The 25,798-nt window shown below is 34.9% G+C and overlaps 1 protein-coding gene across 5 annotated transcripts in view; it reads left to right on the forward strand.

The window, feature by feature from the left end:
* The first annotated feature begins 5,300 nt into the window (after positions 1-5,300).
* LOC138691752 (uncharacterized) overlaps positions 5,301-25,798 on the forward strand; it is a 35,763-nt gene continuing 15,265 nt past the window's right edge. The window contains exons 1-3 of one of the 5 annotated variants that reach the window (XM_069814088.1): positions 5,301-6,169; positions 24,025-24,359; positions 24,532-24,737. The gene's annotated coding sequence lies outside the window, so the exon portion shown is untranslated. The other 4 variants (XM_069814092.1, XM_069814089.1, XM_069814093.1 and 1 more) reach the window with 4 other exon arrangements.

Below are 25,798 nucleotides of genomic sequence, written 5' to 3' on the forward strand. Positions count from 1 at the left end.
TTTTACACTTAATTAAATAGTGCATATGCTAAGCTGTATGGTGGCAATGGGAAGGAGGATGGTCTGCACAAGAGGGAAACAAATTACGAAATATAAAGAATACTGTTTGAGTTTGGGATTTGTCCACAAGATCGTCACGACACGAGGAGGTTTTACTAACCCGGTTGAGGATTGAAGATTGGCTACTGTCATCTGACACATGGCCATCTCCTACGTGGCGAGCCTCAGCCAGGGTGTGATATGTGCCGTGTTCCACTTACGGTGGAACATTTTTTATTGCTTTGCAGAAAATATGACTGTCTGCCGGCATTATGGTATTCGGCTGACATAGAAGTTGAGAGAAAAGAGAAGATGTGAGGAAAATTTTAGTCAGACTCTTTGGTTAGAATTTGCACATTGAGACATCTGCATTGGTATAAAAACTCTTCTTCGATCCTGTTCCTAATGTCTTGGATGAAGAGGAAAATTTAATGGGATGTTTAGAAGATGATTGTGGTTTTCACATTTTAAAAAATGGCCTATGAAGGAATATTTGATCAATGTAGTTTAATTAGGTAAATTGGTTCCAAAGCTACTTCATAAAATGACTGCAATAATCTTTCGATGTGTACCTTAAATCAAAAGGACAAGCATGTCCAGCATTGTCACAAGCAATACCAATAGTCTCAGAACTTCGAGCATTAAAGTTCGAAGACTCAGAGAAACCGTTTCCGTCAAAATCAACGAAACTCTAGCTCGTTGGTCAAAATTGACGGATTTTCAACCTAACGGAGGGAAACAAATGGCTTCAGTCGCCCGTCAAAGCCATTTGTTAAAAGAATTAAAAAGCACAGTAGCTAAAAAAGTCAAAAGGGGATATAAATCGTATTTTATAGCGGAAATTACGATATACATCGCCTTTTGACCTTTGTAGCTACTGTGGTTTGTAATTCTTTCATTTTTCTAGGGATTTTACTTTCTCTTTGAACAGCCCTGCCCGCGCTGTATCATGTTAAGGATTCACCTGTTTCAGATATCCTGGTAATCAAGTCAGAGGTTGAAGAACTGCTATTTTAATCAAGACTGCTAAATAAGTTGTGATAAAATTTGCTTTTTATTATATATTGATATGTTGAGTGGGACTTGTTTACTTTTTTTTATTATTTTGACGGATTCTGACGGATTTCAAGGTGTAAACCAGAGTCTAATATATACAGTCGCGCAACTTCAACACTTTTTTTTGCCAACATTCACGACACTAGCGCTCAAGCGGCAGGCAAGGCACTGGTCATAGGGTTGATACAGCCAGCACGTGCTTTAAAGGCATGCGAGATGTTATAATAACGTTTTAATCATGCGTCGGAATAAAGGCAATGTGTGCAATGACGAAAATTGTAGTAACAAGTTTAAATCTCCGAATTTGTCCTTCTTCAGATTCTCTAAAAACCAAGAGAAAATCATAATTCAGTCATAACCTATAATCCACGCTGTAGGTAGCCTACGTATTGTGTTTTATAAAACATTTATTAGTTATCAGTTACCTATTTGTATGTCAGGAAGGAGAGTTTAAATAAAAACAAAGTAAATATCTGTTACAGTATATTACTGTTTTGCAGAAATCATGTGTAGGCCTAAATATGTAACCATTCCGATTTTGGATAATGTATCTACAGTTTTTAATGCAAGTAATTCCATAATTTTTGTATTCGTGTTTTTTTCTTTATATTTTTCAAAAGTTGAATGTCATATTGCATTCAAGTAGGGATTGTGGTGTTAATTTTTTCAAGAATTCATGGCGTATTATAATCCTTTTGCAAAATATTCACTTCTTGAATAAATCCAGACTGTGTCGATAAATTTCTCATGTGTTGGTGTAGATTCATGTGGCAGACTTATTAAGTTCTCAAGAAATAAGAGAGCATTTTTAAATTTAATATAAAAAATCCAAGCAATCTTTTCTGTAATAATTTGCAAGACTGTTATTGGTGTTGATTTTACATTACCAGTGATTATTTGAGCCGTTCAGAGCAGAAGTGGTATAAGTCAAAATTAGGTAATGAGGTTTAAAGTAAACATTCTGTAAAATACAGAGCAAAGTAGCAATTAATACAGTATATCCTTCGTGCTATTCACTGACTACTAATAGTTTAAATAAATTCAATATTAACTGCTACTTTGCGCTGTATTTTACAGAATGTTTACTTTAACCCTCATTACCCATTTTTGACTTACACCACTTCTGCTCTGAAAATAAAATTAGGCCTACATTTTCTGAGTTATTTGAAGTTACAATTTTTTCAACAAAGTTGTGTATTCATTTGTTCTCACCTACGTCATAATAACAGTAAGTGCATGTAAATTACGTATTATATAGGTAGGGTAAGTTAAAATTAACCCTAGGATGCATAACATGGGTCCATTGGACCCAGCGGAATATTTAAGAATTATTATCTATATAACTAATTCACATTGTGACTCTGCCCTCTAGGTATGCTACTCTTGTTACTTCCTTTATACACCTATAGCACATTTGGTATTTTATTCATTTGTTTTATATACGTTTTTTATTCGTGTTCATATATACTACACTTTTACATGACATGGGTCCAATAGACCCGTTGCATTAAATTATTTTATTACCGTAAGAATTATTGTCGTCTGCCATCTAAACAGAATCCTATGAACTACAAGAGCATATTTTCATGAATTGGCAAGATTGCAGCACTTGGAAATTAAAATTTCGACGATGATTAGGAATATATATCTCCAGCAAATGATGAAAATACTCCGGATGAAGATGAAGTTTCTTCTGCAGAACTGGATAGTGATGGTGTAAGAATGAAGATGAAAGCTGGATGCCTATTTCACACCAGGTCGACAATCAAAACACATCAGTAGGATGACATGGAGGACAAAAACTCCTGCTCAGAGTAAACATCCTGTCCACAACACTGTAAGATTTGTATCAGGTTCTTGAAGGGGTATAGAAACAGCTACTCTCAGAGGTGCCTGGGATTTATTTATCACAGAGTATTTTGGATGAAACTGTGAGATATACCAACTAAGAAGCAAAAAGGTTTTACCTGCTGAAGGAAATAAATTGGTAAGAAATATCAATAGATGTAATGGTTGCTTTTTTGGAATTTTGTTGCACATGAGAGCAGACAAATCTTGGGATATTCCAATAAAAGAACTTTTTCTTGGCAAATTTTTCAATCCATTATATAGAGCATTATTTTATTTACCTCGGGCTAGCGTTTCTTACCCGAGGAGGAGACACTACACTATGGTGTATTCACAGCTGCTGGCGGGTATGCTCTCTACCTCTTCCTGCTGCATGACGGGGCACAGAACGTTGCTCCGCTTACCCTTTACTCATTTCAGCGACTGCTGACGACTACTGATATAGAGCTAAAATGTCTGTGAATCATTTTGAAGTATGAGAAGATTTTTAAGTTTCGATGGTATGAGAACACGGAAGGTTAGATTACAAACAGATAAACTTGTTTTATTTCTTATGTGTGGCAAATATTTACGGAACTGTGCAGAAAAGTAATGGTCCCACAACCAAATGTCACAATAGATGAACACCTGGTTTCGTTTAGAGGCCGTTGTAGTTTTGTACAATATATGCCAAAGAAGCCAGTGAAATACGAGATAATAATTATGTAGATGTGTGAAGGAGAAACTGGCTATGCCATTCACGGGATTGTGTATACAGGGGAAAAAAACCGAAGAACCGCCACAGAAGGATTTGGCTCTCAATATTGTGAAGTTTCTAAATCGCTCTGAGCTTGGTACAGCCCGAAATATCACCATGGACAATTATTTTATGTGTACCTTTGGCGCAATATATATTGGAGAAGAAAATGACAATAAGTGGGATCAATTAGACCAAACAAGAGAGGCATTCCAAAAGAAATGAAATCCAATGCAAAACCGGCCAGTGAACAAAAGTGTATTTATATTTCACAAGGACATGACAATAGTTAGTTTTTGCCCAAAGAAAAACAAATGCGCTATTCTGCTAAGTACTCTAATAATGCTGTTCACGAACATCACCCAAAAAGAAACCTGAGAATGTAAAATTCTATAGTCGCACTAAGGTTGGTGTTGATGTAATGGATCAGAAACTGCACAATTATACTTGTAAAATGCAAACCAAACGCTGGCCCATGGAACTTTGGTGTAACATTTTGGATGTAATTGCATTCATTCTGTATTGTACCCAGCACCCCAGGTACCATAGGACTTTTACACAAGAGGAGACTATTCATCAAAAAGATATCAATGAAAATGGTCCAACCATACATAATTAGAAGATCGTTCAATCCCGTCTGCGTAAGTCGATTTATGTGGACATGGAGAAGTACATCGCTAACCTAGGTAGTAGTGTGCAAAGTAGCAGTAACAGTGGTGGCAACCATCAAAACAAGAACAGGGGATGTTTCCTATTTCCTACCGTGACAGATAGAAATACCAAATCTATCTGCTATGTGTACAAATAATGTTTGTCAGGAACATAGTACAATCGCAGTGGCGTCGTGGTCTAAGGCATCCTGCCTAGTACTCGCGTTACTGAATGCACGCTGGTTTGAATCCTCATGGGGGAAGAAATTTTCTCATGAAATTTCGGCCAGTGTATGGGATCGGTGCCCATCCAGCATCGTGATGCACATGGGGAGCTACGATAGATAGCGAAAATCCGGCTATGCTGTGAGGATCATTGTGCTAACCACACGATACCTCCGTTCTGGTTGGATGATCGTCGACCTCTGCTTCGGCATGTGAACGTGAGGACGGCATCCAGCTGACCAGTCTTCACACTTCATGGGCTATATCGCCATAGATTTACTTTACTTTACTATAGTACAGTCGTGTGTAGTAATTGTGAAGACTGATAAGATATATCTGTAATTGTGTGGTTATTCCTTACTGTTTCTTCTTCTTCTATCTCGTGGATACATTATATTATCATCTTATATAAATGAATATATGTGTTTGTGTTGCAACAAGAAATTATTTTCACTTGCTACTTAGTTATAAATCTATATTATTTCCTTTGCCCACAAAAAACTTTAGGAACCTACATCATATTCTTGTAGAAATAAATGAATATAATATATGTTTGTATATCCACATGTTACTTAGTTATAAAATTGTCTATTATTTTACACAATTAAAACTCCTAAATTCAAATTAGATAAAATAATTGATTAATATTATTCCATTTTACGTGTAATTCCTCATTAAATAGCATACGGGTCCAATGGACCCATGTTATGTAAATGTGTAGGAAAAGTAGCTCATGCATCCTAGGGTTAAGCTTATGTGCGAAAACTGGAAATGTAATGTAAAATGCGGTAACTTTCCATAAAAATTTAAACCATAATATCAGCACTATTAGCGACTCAAAATAATAATAAAAAAAAATTGAAAAATAATGAACTTCATAAATCAATGTCTGTCAAATTAAGGTTTTAATCTTCACCTTTTTTAGTTGTAAGATTACCTCAGCGGCCGAGTTTACCCCAATTTGCGGTATGGATGATAGTTAATTTCTCAGGAAATAGGGAGAGGAGTTCACCACGCGATGTACCCTACGAGATATGCGCTACAATTTTGACTCTTCTCACAGGAAATATAGAGTTCCAATGGTTTATAAATATATTTAGGAATGAATTGAATTAACCGTCCACGTACAAACAATTATATTATTTCAAACCATGATAAGTGATCAGGGCCATGATTCAGTTGTAAGGAGCAGAAAGAATTACATTTATTCCCAGCTTCTGAAACTTGTAGATTAACTGCGTGTGAAATTCTTCCAGGATTCTAAAGTAGAATTAGTAAATACCTATACAATTATTGTATAGCATAAAAATATAAAATAAATTACGCAAAACCCGTTTTCTGATGTGTTATATGTCGTGTGCACACTTTTAACTTGCCTGCCGCTAGAGGGCTACTGTCGCGCCAGCTGTCAAATGTTGGCATATTTTAGACGTATGAGTTGCGTGACTGTATCTATTAGACTGTGGTGTAAACTCTGATACAATTTATGTCTTGGCAACACTGGTGCTCTTTTTTTTCACGGCATCATTGTTCTCTGTGCTTGATTTGTTTCTATGGCAATAAAGTTCTACTCTGTGTTTCAGCTTTCGTACAAGTGCAATAAATTGTTGATGAGGTAGGTTACAATTAATAATTCTAAGAGATATTAAACATTTAAAAGTATACAAGTTTAATGTTTTTACTCTTCTTCCAGTTTCATTATAACCCCTGAACTGACCCACTAAGCCATGGTTACCGTAAGTCAGCATTTATGCGGACATGGCCGCTTTTTGATAATAAAAATACTCGTCCGCACACATTTTTGGAAATCCTGTAATTTGATAAAGTTTTATTTGTTCAATTCTGAGGAAATTTCAGTATACGGATTCCTCACTGACAATTATATCTTAAAATACAATAAAGAGCAGATTTGTCTGCGTTTGTCAAATGCGCATCATCATGCTTACGAAAAGGCTGTTTCCAGTGCCAATAATTTATTTTTTGTGCACAAGGTTGGAATTTTGAAGTAAGAGGTAAAGGAAAGAATCCGTGTTCTGAAATTTATCCCAATTTTGTTTCGTTTGGTCTCGTTGCTGTGAGTTGTGAGCAGCAATTGCAGTGTATATGATTGTTAAATGTATAAATCTTATTTATCCCAGACGCATCCTTCAATAAGTTAATTGTAAATTGTAGTGAGGTTATCAAGCAAATTATTCAATTTCCTGGATTAGACTTACCACCTATTCTGTGGAAGACTCGTTTCAGTGAAATTTAATTTTCGACATTTTATATGCAAACCTATGTTTGACTATTTGTATAGTAAGTAATAAGGAAGTGTTAAATAAAATTCGATTTAATAATAAATATGCAGGAGCAACAGAAGTGATATAACTGACGTAATAACGTTTCAGCTATCTAACAGACGTTAATTAAATTTTACACAGTAGTTACAGGTAGCATATATGTTTTGTACAGAAACTCTAATTACGTTGATATAAGGGGAACTGCCTCTTATATGGAGCGCTATTAAACAAAATTAGTAACTTTTCTCCGATCTGACAGATTTTTATGAAATTTTACACAGTAGTTATAGGTAGTACATTTGTTTTGTATACAAACTTTGATGACGTTGGCATAAGGGGAACTGCCACTTATAGGGGGATGCATTTAGACAAAATTAGTAACTCTTCTCCGATCTAACAGATTTTTATGAAATTTTACACAGTAGCTACAGGTAGTAGATTTGTTTTGTATACAAACTTTGATGACGTTGGCATAAGGGGAACTGTCACTTCTAGGGGGATGCATTTAGACAAAATTAGCAACGTTTCTCTGATCTAACAGATTTTTATGAAATTTTACACAGTAGCTAGAGGTAGTACATTTGTTTTATATATAAACTTTGATGACGTTGGGATAAGGTGAACTGCCACTTATAGGGGGATGCATGTAGACAAAATTAGTAACTTTTCTCCGATCTAATAGATTTTTATGAAATTTTGCACAGTAGCTACAGGTAGTACATTTGTTTTGTATACAAACATTGATGACGTTGGTATAAGGGGAACTGCCACTTATATATAGGTGGATGGATTTAGACAAAATTAGTAACTTTTCTTCTACCTAAAAGATCTTGATGAAACTTGATACAATAGTTACAGGTAGTACATTTGTTTAGTATAGAAACTCTGATGACCTTGGTATTAGGTGAACTGCCACTTATATGTGGATGTATTTAGTAAAAATTAGTAACTTTTCTTCTACTTAAAAGATTTTCATGAAACTTTACACAGTAGCTACAGGTAGTACATTTGTTTTGTATACAATCTCTAATGCTCTGGATTGACTTTGTTTCGACTTCAAATTTGCTGTTTTTTTCCAGGGGTAATTTTTCTCTAAATTGTCATTACTATCACGATGAGAACCTAATTTAATAATAAGTAGCTCACTAAGCCAATGTTCATTTCCTTAAAGAAATCTCATATGCTTTATTCTTTTGCTCTCCAACGATGAATTGTCTTACGGGAAAATGTAACATTTTATGTGCTATTGTACCTTTTGGGCATTCGGAAGCTTATCTGATACACAATTAATAATCTGTCACCTTGCATTCCTGAATTGTACTTTGGAAGCAGATTTGGGTCTCAGATATTTAATTAACTGCAATCGAGAAAAATTGCACTACAGCTCCTGGAAATAAAAAAATATATTTTAATTTAGACCTTGGAGGAGAATGATGTCACGGACATGATGAAAGTTCATCTTCATCTAATATGGGAAATTTTCAAGAACTTCTGTCACTTTTAATTTCATCGAGTCCATTAGACAGAGTCTGTCACTTTCAATTTCATCGAGTCCATTAGACAGAGTAATCCACTTTTATAACAAAACTCCGACACATATAATATATTATGAACGTCAAATTATCTATTTTTATTTATTTACTAGCTGAAAGCACCCGGCATTGTCCAGGTTGTCCTTTTTTTTTTTCTTTTTATAATTAAATTGGCTGTTAGACTTTTCGGAAAACTCAGAAACTCAACTATAAACAACCAAAACGAATTGTCTTTATTAAGCTTTTCTCGCCATAAAGATGAGTTTTTAAATAGTGTCACTTACATGAACTAATGAACTTCTTAGCCAAATGTTTGAAAGGATTTACTCAATTTAAAACAACTGTAGATCAGGCAACGAAAGAAAACATTTCATCTCTTACCTTACATTCAAACGTTTTTTAATTTCAATGTGTGTGTGTGTGTGTGTGTGTGTGTGTGTGTGTGTGTATATCTAGTTATTTATTCTGGCGAAGTTAAGGCCATCAGCCTTCTCTTTCACATCACCAAAAATACAAATAAAATAATAGAACAATAAAACTATAATTAAAGTAAAACCAAACGAAAATTTATACAGGTTAAATGAGTTGGAATTGTCTTGCAGCAAAACAAAAACACTTCTCGATCCCTATACACCCACTTAGCAGTATCTCAATGCTCTACAGATCTTACATTATCTCTGCTGGTCAGTAACTCCTAAATTTCTTAGTCGTGGGAGTTAGTGTATTAAAAAACATTACAATCTTTCGGCCGTCTCCTTTCATCCCCGCCGCAAATGTGACGTTGAACAGAGGCAGAGATAAAATAATTATAAGATCTGTACATTGATCTGAAGCTGTATATTTCACGCAGTTTCATGTCTGTGTGTGCTTTGACTTGAATTTCAGAGACAGCTGATGATAAACAGGGAATTCCCTTGTTCCTAGTTTGAACCCATTGGGATGTCATTATGAGCCAAAATTTCTCTCTCTGTCAGTCGTACTGAAGAATCAATATAATATACGTAGGATAATATTTAATTTATACTGGAGAATTGTTTACCATTTTACCGCTGTACATCCACTTATATCATACCCAGTTTTGTTTAATCTGAATTGAGAAATTACATCTCACAAATTCAGAACATAGGCTATTAATTATATTACTTCTTATTTTATATAATTACAAAATACAGATAGGTCCTACAATATAAACTCGCAATAAGTCATTTTTTAACATAAAGACTAATATTCTGGGGGATGTGTACAGGTATTTTAGAAATTAAGTGACTGTTCTTTCCACAACGCGTAACATGTGATTATACACTTCAAATTTCGCAATAACACGTTTTCGGTCATGAGCAACAGTATTTTGAGAGAGTATATTTTAGAATTAATGCAATGTTATTTTCAGTCATATTACGTACTCGTACATTCACATAATCTACTACATTAGGAACATGACAAAATTATCATTGATTTGCTTTTCGATGTGTAAAACTTTTATTTTTTCCATTCCTTTATATAAAATATAGTTGAAACACGCAGTTTTTAAGTTAATGTCTGCTACTCTAAGCGACTGTCCTTGACCATAATTTTGATGTGGCCATTACAAGTGCTAGTCGCACTGAAATTGCAATTACTTAAAATCGAAAGGCATGTTAGTGGTATCATAGGAATACGTGAGATAAAACCATCTTCTCCTTTCGTTTTTCCAGTTAATATTGTCACTTCTATTACTACGTTTCGAATGAGTTTTTCACACCAATTCTTGCTCCTTTGCATGATTTGGTGGGTCATTATTTCGCAATAGTACTATCGGTGATTCAATATTAAGTATTAAAATAATTATGTGGTCTCAATCCTTGTAGTCTCAAAGAATTCAAGAATTCAGTTGAATAAAACACAGCTTGCTCACTACCTACAACTGCATCGAGAAATTCATAATATGGTCCTGGACTGTGTAAAGGTATTTATTGCATGAATTGTCTAGATTTTAGCCTTCATGCTGTATCAATAATATTATTTCGTGTTATAATTTCCAAGGTCTCGTGAAAGTCTATGTTGAATACAACAGACAATAATAAAGAACAATTGACTGTAGAAGATTTTGCATTTTAATATAATACATGAATATTTGATCTATTTATTTTTATTTTTTATATATTTAATTAATTTAACGTCAATTTGCACAATTTTAATATAGCCTATGTTCTCCTCCTGGTTATGAAGGTTAAATGTGCAAACTTTGGCACATACCGGTCAAAGCGTGTAGATTTGTATAGAGAACATACATACATACATACCCACATTCAATTTTATATATTAAGATTTATTTATTTATTTGTTTATTTGCTTATTTCTTTGTTTGTTTATTTATTTATTTATAGTGTTTAGTCCCTTTTCCCATTGTCCTTTAGATTTATCATCTGTAAAATATCAATTAACAGATAATAATGTTATACAATCAGTTGATAAAATAATACTCACGACAAATATATAAAAACAGAAGAGGAAAACTACTAGTTAACGAATCACAATATTGACGACCGATAGCATGATGGCTGCTTGGAATCGTATGCTTGGACTACGTATTAGAATACATTGGCTTGGTCTGACCAGTGACCCGGGATGACTGGCAGGCGAACTTTATCTTATCTCTTTGCTTCGCCCACTGCTGACCCCAGCTTCTTCCCAACTTGTCAAGGTCTTTAATAGCTCGCGCAAGGAAAGCAGTGATTGCGTTACTGTCTGTTTTGACATGTGTTTGTAGGCACGCCGAGGGAACGAGAGATGCGGGCCGATGAAAGTACTACCTCTTCCAAGAGGATGAACAGATGGAGACATCACCAGTGGAAATGAAAGCGTAGTAAGAAAAGAATTCGAAGCGAATTAAACGCGCAACATTATATTTACGAATAAAATAATCATACTCTGCGAGGGGAACGCTCCATCACTACATAATAAAATAAACGCACTTGGAACAAGACACGTATTCACATGCAGTGGAACTGGAACTAAAGCCGTAATGTAACTATCACAACGCAAGACTGATTCTATCGATGTCGTTTCTCTTCCGACTGTACTCTTGAATATCATTCAAGTTATCTCTTGACCTTTCCTGTCGCCCGCTATTCCTTATCGAATTGCTTGGTTCGCATTACTGTCGTCAGTAATCCGCAAGCCCCTTGCCTACAGTCTCGACTACGCAGAACGAGGAACCGGGCGAATTGAATGCTACGCTTGCCGCCATGTTGATGGACAGTAGGCGCTTAATAGCAGTAGGTACGTAAATCACGCAATGATAAAAAAAAATTGAGAGATTATGGCCATTTTCGACGTTTAACGTAGAATTGATACGAAATAAACTTATTCAAAGTTTCATTGATGCGTCAGAGCATTAAAGGAAAGAAAATACGTACGTAGCAAGTTATAAAAAACATGCTCATACATCCATAAATAAGCCTACATAATACATATTATAGAATGTATAATTTTACGATAATCAGCATATCGTTAGGTTTCATAGAATCGACAATTATGTTAACATACATTACTCTTAGATCACAACACATAAATACATACACCTTGTTTACACAAGTTCTTATTATAATCAAATTCTTAAGTGAAATAAATATGCGATAATCAGTATGCTATAGACCTGTTGTTAAGTCTTAGAGAATCGAAAATTATATTACTGTTAGGCCTACTTTTAGACCACAAGACGAAAGTTATGTGGAAAAATATAATGCGCAAAGGTAGCCAAATTACATTGAATTTATAAGTCATTTTTCAATTAATAAAGGGAATGGAATCAATTATGAAAAGTACCCGGTACCTAATACATTGCAAATAACAGGTAACGTGAAGACCTAAAAACTAAACATAATCACCTTATGCAAAATAATAAACATACTTTTTATGTGCGGATTTCTATACATACTGTATTGTTATATTAAAACACACACACACACACACACACACACACACACACACAGGGAGAGAGAGAGAAAGAGCGAGAGATTAGCATTACTTGCGGAGTGATGGTACATAATTTTTATGCACATATGTAATATCAATAAGTTGGCATTACTTACTTTTTTAATAGGGTATATCCAGCACTCCACACCTGTGGAGTAACGTTCAGCGCGTCTGGCCGCGAAAAGAGATGGCCCCGGTTCGAATCCCAGTCGGGGCAAGTTACCTGGTTGAGGTTTTTCCGTGGTTTTCCCTCAACCCAATACGAGCAAATGCAGGGTAATTTTCGGTGCAGGACCCCAGAATCATTTCACCGGCATTATCACCTTAATTTCATTCAGACGCTAAATAACCTGAGATGTTGATACAGCGTCGTAAAATAACCCAATAAAATAAAAAAGATATCCGGAAAAATATAAAAAGGCTATTTATAGGTGAACTGTATACATTTATAACCCCCAGTGAAAAATAATACACAAGAAATATGTGCAAAAACAAAAATTGCCATGCAAATGACAACATAAGAGGACTGACAAATATAAAATAATTTTGGTAAAATCTAAGATCTAGTCGGTATTTTCCTGGACCAATTGGAGAACGATGACATAATATGACGTCACGCACGATGCTAATACTTCAAAATATGAATTATATCGACACCCTAACTGTTCCCTCTTTTCATCCCCCATCCTCTCACTCTACACCATTTCACTACACTCTCTTTCTCACATATTTTTTCTAATTCTATTATTCACCCTCTACCTATTATATACTATTAAATTGAAATATACAGCTCACCTTTGAATACGCCGGGATTCGATCGTAGGACCTTTCGTGTAGGGTCAATTACACTGTGACGGGTGTTACGTCCAGAAAGAAAATCTTCGGAATTTAACTGGAATAAAATAATTAAAAAAATATTTATGCTAGTTCTTTTGTACTTCAATGAATCTCCACTTCTTCCTTGTCAGATACAACTAGTTATTTTTTTTTTCTAACCATTATTTGTTAGGGGATATAAATGAAATAAACAATGTGACGGGTGTAACATGAAAAAGACATGAATAAATTAGTGATACAGTTGAACTGATAACTCTGTGAAGTTCACAATTTGAATTAATTGTGTTACCTATTTTCAGTGAAAGGAAAGTTAGAGGAATCGAGTGATATAATGGATGTAATTAAATTATTAAGCCTTGCCCTTATAATTTAATTAATTTTATGTGACGGTGTTACTTGTCTGAAGAAATTTCAGATTTTTTTTTTTTTTGATACAAGTTTTAAGAGTGTGCATTTTTTTTAATTTAACTTTCACTTAGTACATTACAAATATGATGTTGACAGGTTCAAAATTGTACTTCTACTTTAAAGTAAATTAATACAAACATTTAATTGAAACAATAAAAATACATACATAAAATCAAAATAGTGTGGCTAGAAAAACAGATCCATATTTGATATTAAACTGTTGTTCCTAACATAAATTTACTTTTTTGTATGCTCACTTAAACAGGTGCTAAATATAAAATTTATAATTCTCACAACAGAATTTAATAAATTTTACTAAAACTATAATTACAAAACAAAATGTAATAACTTAAGCAGCATCATACTTGAGAGCTGTCTCAATTTTTACTCTTCCTCTCTGATCAACAACTCCATTTAAATGTTATCATCATTTTCCACCCAAGCAACGTCATCTTTCTCGGGATACTTACTTACTTACAAAGGGCTTTTAAGGAACCCGAAGGTTCATTGCCGCCCTCACATAAGCCCACCATCGGTTCCTATCCTGTGCAAGATTAATCCAGTCTCTATCATCACACCCCACCTCCCTCAAACCCTTTCTGATATTATCCTCCCATCTACGTCTCGGCCTCCCTAAAGGTCTTTTCCCTCCGGTCTCCCAACTAACACTCTATATGCATTTCTGGATTCGCCCATACGTGCTACATGCCCTGCTCATCTCAAACGTCTGGATTTTAAGTTCCTAATTATGTTAGGTGAAGAATACAATGCGTGCAGTTCTGTGTTGTGTAACTTTCTCCACTCTCCTGTAGCTTCATCCCGCTTAGCCCCAAATATTTTCTTTCTCGGGATACTTACTTACTTACAAAGGGCTTTTAAGGAACCCGAAGGTTCATTGCCGCCCTCACATAAGCCCACCATCGGTTCCTATCCTGTGCAAGATTAATCCAGTCTCTATCATCACACCCCACCTCCCTCAAACCCTTTTTGATATTATCCTCCCATCTACGTCTCGGCCTCCCTAAAGGTCTTTTCCCTCCGGTCTCCCAACTAACACTCTATATGCATTTCTGGATTCGCCCATACGTGCTACATGCCCTGCCCATCTCAAACGTCTGGATTCTAAGTTCCTAATTATGTTAGGTGAAGAATACAATGCGTGCAGTTCTGTGTTGTGTAACTTTCTCCATTCTCCTGTAGCTTCATCCCGCTTAGCCCCAAATATTTTCTTTCTCGGGATACATAAATAAATTTAAAGATGAACAATTTCTCCTTAAAAAGTTTAGTTTGATCATATCTCCTTTTTCGTCTATTTCTAGAACTTGGCCAACATAGTACAAAATCCTTGATTTTGTGGCAAATTTCACCAAAGTGAACTCACCAGGAGACATACATTTCAAATTTGGATTGTCATTGTTAGAATAAGGTGTGTTCTTGCCAGATTGTTTGCAGTCCTTTACAGTGATGTACAGCTCATCTTCAGTGCTAAATGAGAATTTTTTGCCAACTATTTTGCTTTCACCAGAAGGAATAATGCAGTGCAATGTTTGTGTAGCAGGAACAGCATTCACTTTTTCCCAGAGGGAACTAAGTTTGTTCTTTTCTGATACCATCTCTATTTCTTCTTTGGAGATGACTACTGTCTTTATATTTGGACAGACTTGTTTTGCTACTGTAGCAAATGATTGATATCCTGTCACTAATTCCCTCCGGACATTAACCATAGTGCCAACTCCTCTCTTGATCGTTCCTCCTACTCCATCAACAGCACCTTTGCCATGAGAAGTGGCGAAGGAATGCCACTTCAGAACAGATTGAACTGTGATTCAAGAAGGTAAAGGGCTGCAGACATATATTTATTTTTGAACTGTGAAGCAGCACCATCACTGAACACATCCACATGCTTGGACCCTTTCTCAGCCAAAGTGCCAATGAGGTATTTCATAAATGCATACACGGCATACCTGTCATGACTAAAAGAATCACTAACAATAGCATATGACACAGAGCCTGTATTAGTCCATGCAACAGCTGTAAATACAGTCACTTGCAGTTGATTCCAGTGGGCAGATTGTATTTCATCTTGGTTCACAATGGAATAATTTTCTGAAAATTCAACCTGCAGTACTGCGCTTTGCTCATTAGAGCCAATATTTTGTTTTATATTTGAAAAAAATGAAATAATTTGCTGCCTTTTAATTAAAACATGCCACAAAAACTTTGGCATTTGGCTCAAGATTTTTTCAAGAATGTCGGTGGACACAATACCTTCCTGCATGATCTTTAGAGTTCTTCCCTCAGAATTTATGTCCCACTGCAGCTAAGAAATTTGCTTACATTTATCTTCCTCTGAAAATTTGTCAGTAATATTTGATTTGACAAGTCCTAAATGTTTACCTGTCTCACATTGGTTACTCATACAAACGGAAGAGATTTCATCACAAACGCTGAATTTAACTAACTCTGTTAATGTCACACATTTCTTTGGTAGTTTTGATTTTAGACTCTGAAGTAAAAGACTGGTATTTTCATGATATCTGCAGAGAGATGCATTTCTTGGCATTTCAGATTATTTCAAAACATGAGCAGGGCGCAGTTCTGCAAATTTTGATTTGCCAATTTTTAAACCTACATTTTCATAACAAAACACTCTATATGCTTCTACAACTGACATGCTTAAATGTCTCTTCTGAGTTCTCTTCTAGACGTCAGGTCCCCGTGTTATTACAGCATCTCTCTTAACCTGCAGCCTGCCGTGAAATGTCATCTCTATTGTAAAAGTCTTCCACTGCCTTAATTACATCGTTAGATAATCTTGATCTTTTTATTAAAGGTAACTCGAACCTTTTCGGATGAAATTATTGTTTTAATAACTTCTTTTCTTTTTCGGGGGCTTTTTGGAAGAATTCTATTTACTCTTTGGACAGCTTTTCCGAGTGACTGTGGAGTTTTGTACACAGGTCAATGACTGGAAATACTAGTGTTTATTAATGCAGCTTTTCTTGCTCTGTAGTTTCGAACTCTCAGTTTTGTTTTCTCTCTATGGGCAGTAAGTTCCTTTCTCGAAAGCTCCTTTATTCTCCTAAGCTTGTCCCTCTCTCTCTCCTTCTGCAAATAGTCTTCATATTTATCTTTATGTAATTTTCTTCTCCTACGACATTCAGCTTGCCTTTCAGCTGCTGATTTCCCCATTCTGCAATTAAATATATGTACTGTATCCAGCTAGCTCAAAGCATTACAATAATTAACTGCATGGGTAACTTGCAGCTTCATGCTTCTTTAAAAATGCAGCAGCTCAATCTACATAAGTTATTTGTAGGTTATGCTAGTGGTTAATATCTTAAGTAATTCATTCCCTGTTAACTAAGCAAGAAATAGTGTTACAGAATAGAAAAGTAATATGATTAACTAAAATAGAAATATATATTTAGTATTTACGGTGAATGTAGAGTATCCAACTCCCATTGAACGAATATTTCACTTTTATCACTGCCAATGTTGCGCTATAATCGTATATGCAAAGTAGGCTATAACAAAAACCTAAACTAACCAAACCTAACCTGTCAAAGAAGCAACAAGTTATACTAAATATGTGTAAAATTGGCTTAAGTCTCTATAGTGGGCGGGACTAAGTAACATTGACCGTATTTATCTTTGTATCCTACAATTTTTTAGATAAATTAGAGCCTTCGACGAAACATTCAGCTTAATGTAAATTTGGTGGGAAATTTTTCAGACAAGTAAGCTTTTGGAGGGAAACAGGTATTGACAACTATTGATAACTTAAAATTCAGTTTTACCAACATTTGAAACCTATTTAATAATGTGTTGTGGGAACTACCTGCAATAAACCAAAATACAGAATTCTTCATGCTCTAATTTTTGTAACACCCGTCACATTAAAACACTTGTTATTTTTAGTTAAAAAAAATTAAAAACATACTGTACTTTTGGCATAATATTTTGACTTTGCTTTCAAAAATTAGTGCCTTCAGGACAAAAATTGAGAGCAAGAGAGTACTTTAAGCATATTCTGTGACGGATGTTACATAAAAACGCTTATTTTGTAAATAACAAATTTTTAAACTCACTGAAATTCATAAAAGTCTTCTCTTTTTGTTAATAGAATTACAAGAGAGAACAGCCTGGTTTATTAATTTTAAGTTGTGGTTTGGCAACAAACTGTCAAAGTAAATTTGGCAGATCAACTGTACACTCTAAAAATATTCACTTCAGATGTCTGTAAAGCAATAATTAATTAAATAAATCGGACTTTTCTGCTAATTTCTAAAAATTTGAACTTTCCCGAAGAAAATGATATAAAGAACATATATTTGAACACAAAATTTAAATTTTAACTTCAATGTCCAACCTATCGTGGAATTGACCATAGTAAACCACCATCATAGTCATTATGCTACGAATTCGTTAATGAACAAATCCTTGAAAATTATACTTAGACCCATCATCATCATCATCATCATCATCATCCTTCACGAATTAGGCCTCTGTAGACCTGTTTCGGCCCTATCTAGCAGTCTTCTTAAAGGTTTTCCTGGTCGACGATGTCCTCTAGGTTTATACTGCATCATAATTTTTGGGATTCTTGAATTTTATATTCTTCTTACATGATCTAGCCAATTGAATTTGTATCTGCTGATTTTTTCTTCTATTGACTCTACTTCTAATTGTTCTAAAATTTCTTCATTCCTTTTTCGGTCTAAAAGAGTATATCCTGCTGTCCTGAAAAATTTCATTTCCGTTGCTTTGTTCTGTTCATGTCTTTTTTCTTTAATGTGCAAATCTCGCTTCCGTATAAAAGGGAGGGTAATGCTAGTGTATTATATAGTTTTATCCTTGTAGATTTTTGTACTAATTTAGCTTTTAATGTATTGTTTATTATTCCTAGAATTTGTGTAAATTTGGTAATTTTCTTGTTCACATCTTTTCCATTTTGATAAGATATTTCACAACCCAGATAATTGAAATTTTGCACTTGTTTGAGGCATTGGTTATTGTGTATTATCTTACTTCTGACTGGGTCTTGTCCTAAAAATGCCATTGCTTTTGATTTTTGTGCTGAAATTTCCATCCCAAAATCTTTTAATATTTTATTTAATGTATACAATCCTCTTCGTAAATTATCCTCTGAATTGGAAATTATGACTTGATCATCGGCATAGAGTAAGGTATTTAATGTTAGAGCACTGGTTATTTTGATACCTGATGTGTACATTTGGTTCCATTTTAAAATAATTTCATTTATATAGATATTAAATAAAGTTGGTGATAGTGGACAACCTTGTCGAACTCCATTATTAACTAATTTTCTTTCGGATATACAGTTATTTATTTTGACACTTATTTTGCTGTCTGTGTAGATTTCTATTATATTTTGTAATAGCAAATTTGGAATATTTTTATCTTGTAATATGTCGAATAAAAGGTCTCTTCGGACTTTATCAAAAGCTTTCACAAAATCAATAAAAGCTATATGGGTTTCTAAATTAAATTCTTTTCTTTTTTCTAACAATAGTTTGATACTAAATAATGGATCTACACATGATCTTCCTTTTCTAAAGCCATTTTGACACTCCAGAAGGAAAGTTTCAGCATGTTTTTTTTAATTTTTCATTTAAAATCCTACTAAATATCTTATAACATGTGTTGAGGATACTAATCCCTCTATAGTTATACTTAGACCCAATTAACATAAAATACTTCCAAACGCATTAAAAATACAAGTCCATTTGAAACTGAATTCATTAGATTGCTACTAACTTTTTCGTACATTAAAATATAACAAATAGATCACAAACTATTTAACTTGTATTATACAACAAAGTAATATCATAAGTATCCGAAAGATGACGTTACTCCACTTATCCACTATCAAATGTCCTTTTATATAGAATTAAATCGATTCACTCTTGACTATTTATGATGGCTAGTTTGTTCTGTGTGGCTAGTGCATCAAATATGCTTGTACCTCACGCTGACAGAAGACCATAAACTTTCGCGAATTATGCAAAGCTGCCGACACAGATAACTAAAGTTGTGTAAATTGGTGCATCGAACAGGGATTAATTCCAGATAAAACACCTTATACTAATTGTAGTGCTGCAGAAAAAGTAATATGGCAAATAAGATCGAAATACAAAAATGTTTCGTACTGCCTTAAATATAAGCAGTGTAAAATAGAGTGTACAATAACAATAAACATGTGGTTGGGGAAACTGTAACATTAGCTTACTTTTGGGTTAATGGGTGTTCAAAACAAGCTGATCAAATGTTCCTCGACTCCATAAACAAAATTAAAAAAGCATACCCAGGCTATGAACAAACATCATTAACATCCAGAACTTACACCAGCGGTCTCAAACATGAGCTGATCGGGCAGACCTTGCTCCTTCCGGAATAACGCTGCCCTCACTGGGACAACTAGATAAGCGTTCGGGTATGTTCGTGCCAGTGACGTCAAACACCACGTAACATGAACAGATCGACTCGGTCACCACATTGCTTTCCGTTTGTGTCCATAGAGGAATGGCTCTGTTAAAGTGGCTAGGAAATCTGAAAACTGGTTTATGAGAAAGTTTGGAAAAAGATTATTTGTTTACAGAGAGTAGAACTAATAAGGTTGAAATGAAGGAATTTTAGACAGTCTTTAAGCACCCAGTACCAGAGCTTATTAATGAGGAATGCATACAAGATTTAGTCTTTCTTAGTGATATCACTGCGCATCTGAATTGTCTTAGTCAAAAGCCTATAAGGGAAAGATAGCTTAATAACTGACATGTATGATAAAATCAAAGCTTTAATTATGAGGCTCACATTGTGGGAAGCCCAGCTGAAACTCTGGAACGTTAAAGGGTTATCTGGTTTAACAGAACAGCAACATCTTAGATACAGCGAAATTTTGAAAGATCTTAGAATATCATTTGAGCCTAGATTCAAGGAGTTTCATCTTTTTAAAAAGGATTGTGAATTATTTACGACTCCATTTTCGGTTCAGACACTCAAAGTTTCTGAAACGTTACAAGTTGAAGTCATATATATGCAATGTAATACCCTGTTAAAAAAAAAAGCTTTCACTCTATACAAATCTTAGAGTTTTACAGTCTTTTGGGTCCCTATAATTCTCCCCTTTCAAGAAAAGTGGTCATTAAAACCATAGCCTTGTTTGGTTCCACTTACGTGTGTGAAAGATTCTTCTCTTTAATAAAAATGATTAAGACACCACACAGATCCCACCTTACACAGAGGAAACTCGTTTTCACACTGCGTTTTATGTCGTCACAAAAGCTGGCACCATGCATAGAGAGCATTCTTGGACGGAAGAAAGTTGAGAATTCCGAAAATGTTGGTCCTAAAATTTAATAAATTTAATCATAGGAAAATTACGATTTCATTTTATACAAATAGATTGGTGGGCATTATTTCTTTTTCATTCTTATAAATAGAATATTATATATAATCTATAGGTCTCTATGTTATGTACAGTATATATATATATATATATATATATATATATATATATATATATATCTATCTGTGTGCGTGTGTTCATTTATATAATTTTGTATAGTTGAGTACCTTTCATCATTTTTAATTCACAATTTTAATTTTAATTCCGAGGCCCTTTAACCTGAATATTACAGTGTACAACTAAGTTATTTTATCATTCCCAAATATGAATGAATGCACATATATGGAAAACATCCATTCAGAAAGCTTACTCTTATTTTCCTCACGCAGAGACCACTCACGGTGTTACACGCTACGTATTATGTACATGCCTAACGTGAAATATAATACGTTAATAACATGTTATGAATCAAAAGTGATGTGGGTGTACATCTTATCACAGAAGTGTTACAAGCAGCGCCCAAGGTTACATCATTCTACGATCAGGTTCCTTCGGTTTCACAGTGACTAATGACGGTTTGCCCAGCGAATAGGGATTATAAAGAATGGACACTGAGCGAATTTTCCTGTGTTTTGTTTCTCTGTGCGCCAGCTGCTAGTTCCACTTTCAAGCGCTAGAGGTAGTGTAATCGAGCATACGCTGAGATAATAATTGAGAATAGAATTAAGGCACAGGATCCAAACATCGCCTACCTTATTGCATAATCCAGTAACGCTTTGCTTCAATTAAATTCAAGTTAACAGCTTTTCCTTATTTCTCAGTGACAAACTAGTTGTAATAATAATATTTTATATTTCAGATATCATAAATTATATTATAAAATAATATAATACATTATAAAATTAAGTATCGAATTCGTTTAATATTTGTATGTAATATAATATAGGTATATGGTTTTACTTCTCGTAAGAGTTTTGTTTTTCCATTTTCAGCGCTATCAAATCATTACTTATTTTAATTGTTGTTGGGGTCAACGTCTCAACTCTCATTATAAAGGAACTCTAGAGTCTAGACCTTACAGTTAATGAAGGATTTATTATTTTATGGATCCAATTTATTTTATTTGAGTACATAATGTACCTAGATGTATTAATTATATGTGTTATATTTCCGCTGTGTCGACTGCTAGCTGGTGTGATGTCAGCGCCAACTCTAGGGAGAAGGCAGAATCTGACGCTCTAACTGGCTTGAAGGTCATTGAAATCGGTCCGGCTACATCAAAGGTACCGACGCGAAGTGTCCATTCTTTATAATCCCTATTCGCTGGTTTGCCCAGTGCAGTTTTAACCTTGAGACCCCTGACTTACAGCAACACAAAATAACAACAGTTGTCTCTCTACCACCATTCACTACGGAACTACCATCACCACACACACGATAGTAAGTTTGATTATAGATTACTTTTTAATTTTCATACCTAAGATAACGCTACCCAGACAAATTTATAATAATTTTACAACTCATTAATCCCCGCTCTAATTAAACTATTTTACAAACATCATTTAGATTAATCACAAGTGTTCCATGCCCTTGCCTCCATAATTCACTATGCGAAGTTTGTAACCAGATTTATATACTTTTATATTAACCTTGTTAAAGATTCAACAGTATTAAGATTTACATCAGTACATCTCATTGTTATTGTTTGTAACTTCCTCATTATGTACTGTATGTATTATATTGGCCCACATTTTGATACATTCTCATCCCGTATTACAGTTGAATTATCTCCATTCAAGACACCATTGAAGCTTTGTCACAGATGGTTCAGCAAACTGCAACTCAGGATAACATTTTATATTTTAACATTTTAATATTTTATTGACCACAGCTTATAAAGCTTTTTATTTTAACCACATTTTAATTAATTTGAGTCCACAATTGTTTATAGTAAAGGCTCATTATTAACTCATTGTTCACTTTGTACTACATAACACGCATGTACCAATCATATGTATTCTCGGGCATAATTTTCTGAAGATGGCTTATTCAAGCCGAAAACGTTCAAGCTAATAAAATGTGATAAGTATTTTAATATTTAATATTTGTTAAGTAGATAAGCATAGACGGACCCTGCTGATCCCTAATTAAAAATATATATATATATATATATATATATATATATATATATATATGTATATATATATTAGCTTATCGGTCCTCATCATGTCTCTTAAACAAACAGGTAAGTTAAATTGTCTAAATTGTATGAAAACAAATTTTTCGTACATACAATATTATGTGTAGATGTATGAACGTCATATAAGCCTGTTACTTTATCCAACGTATTAATCGGGAAAACAGCGACTCCATATTGGACTCCATCTTCGGTAAAAACACATTTGATTTTGGCATAATGTTGTTGGATGTCTAATGAACTCGATGAGGGATGAAGTTACAGGAGAATGGAGGAAGTTACACAACACAGAACTGCACACATTGTATTCTTTACCTGACATAATTAGGAACATTAAATCCAGACGTTTGAGATGGGCATGGCATGTAGCACGTATGGGCGAATCCAGAAATCTTGCTCAGGATAGGGACCATTGGCGGGCTTATGTGAGGGCGGTAATGAACCTCCGGGTTCCTTAAAAGCCAGTAAGTAAGTAATGCAGAATACCAAAGTGCAGAACATATCACAATGTAGAAGGTAAAAGACAACAATGAAGTGAAATCAAATAAGATATTAAAATACTTTTAAATAAGTGAAGTTGCGCTTATTAAACAGGTGAAGTGCCGCTTCACGAGCTTCACCCGAAAAACCACTCCTGCTCTTTATGCATTCCAACCAGTTCATATGGTTCGGCATATGAGATATATATACAGTGACTGTCCAAGGCTGATAGGTGGCGTTAGTGAATCCGGTTCTGACAGCTGAGCGATCCCTGATATAACTAGGTCCCATCCGCAGACGTGTAGCTTGATACGCCCCAGGCCCCTGAGCCTCAAGTCTTTTCTATTTTAGTCTCGGAAACCTCAAGATTTCACTCCAACTTATTTGCAACTATATTGCTGATTACAGATAAAATAATGGGAAGGTGAAGAGTGTTGGTGGAATGCCAGAGAGAAACGGTAGTACCCGAGAAAACCCTCTGAAACGTGTGCTTTTTTCACCACAAATTCAATCACGTCCATGCCGTGAATTGAACCAGGACCACCTGGATGGAAGACCAACTCACTAGTGCTTCAGCTACAGATGTGGAGAGTGTTGGCAGAATACTGATAAAGCTACAAATGGTACCATAAAACTCAGGAGATGCGAACCACTCGAAACTTAATATATTTGTTTCGCAACTTGCTTCAGTAGCTCAGGTGTAGTGTGATGGACTTGAAGTTGAGTGGTGAATCCATCCAAAGGTAAGTTTAATATTAAATGCGATTAATTGAAAGACCTGCCTTCGGGCAGAACACTAAATGAATGAAAATTAATAATGGAAATTAAGATAATGGGCGATGGATTGGTCGGAGAGTCCTAGTATGTTGGCCTGCTCATTCCCCTGACCTTAATCCATTGGGTTTTTGGTTGTAGGGACACTTGGAGGCTTTAGTGCATGCCTCAGTGATGTAGAAGCAGTACAGGAGGGCGTCATTAATGCCTGCCAGCACATCAGAGACCAACCAGGAGTGTTTCAAAGAGTGCGTGAATCCCTAGGACAGAAGGATGCATTACTATGAACGGACATCACATTGAGCAACCCCTCTAGTGATGATGAACAAGTGCTAATAGCTCTTAAGGTATGAGTTTTAGGACCCATGTTTGTTGGTTTTTTTTTTTTTTTTCGTGTTTTGGTGTATACTACCATCTCTCAAAATATGGAACACCCAATTTTTTAACAACCTGTATACAGGATCAATATGAAAGATACAGACACATAAGACACAGAAACGTGTGCTCAATACACAACTAAATTTCAACTCTCACACACTTTCTGATGTCATAATAAACAACTAGAAGGCATTCCGACCACCTCCACTTCCAGAATCCTAGAAGACTACAGTCGAGAAACACCAGCATGAAGCATTAGTAAGTTCACTTACAACGAAGCTGAACCCTTTTCAACTGTTGTACAGTATAATTAAGTTTCATTACCTGTAACACTATGAAGTTTGGAAGCTTTTAAGTTTAAAAACTTCTTGACATAAAAAATAATAATAAATTCCTAAATCAGAGAGGACCTCGGAATATTTGCAGTCATAACTAAATAGAACATCTAAATTAGAGATGAACAAAATACTGCCGCTCTCGCGCACTGTGTTCGTTGCATTTGTCTTTCGACTGTCGGCTCGTCATTCTCGTGCGCTTCGAGTCTCGCTTATCATACGATGAAAGAGTAATGGAACGGAGAAAAATTCTCTCCGGCACCCGGGTTTTCATCCCGGTGTCGGACAGAATCGTCTCAGTTTAAGTTCCACCTCTTGGGTTCCCTCTAGTGGCCGCCTTCTGCATTACGTCGTAGATGTCTATGAACATAGGACTGAAGTCCACACATGTGCTGAGGTGCACTCGTTATGAGTGACTAGTTGGCTGGGGTCTGACAGAATAAGCACCGTTTTAAATCACGAAGTGATTTACGCATATCATATATATTATTTTAATGTATCGAAGTACATTAAAATGATATATACTCGCTCATCATTCTCGAAATAGCATTTGGTCGACGTGCAAGGATTTTGTAACTTTGAATAACATACATCATTGAAATTAATAACATTATATATGTTTAAATCAGACAAAAAAAAACAGAACAGTATCTTAGTTATCAAAATGTTCTGATTATATTATATTATATTATCTA

Source organism: Periplaneta americana, chromosome 16 (genome assembly GCF_040183065.1).
Source record: "Periplaneta americana isolate PAMFEO1 chromosome 16, P.americana_PAMFEO1_priV1, whole genome shotgun sequence".
NCBI lineage: Eukaryota > Metazoa > Arthropoda > Insecta > Blattodea > Blattidae > Periplaneta > Periplaneta americana.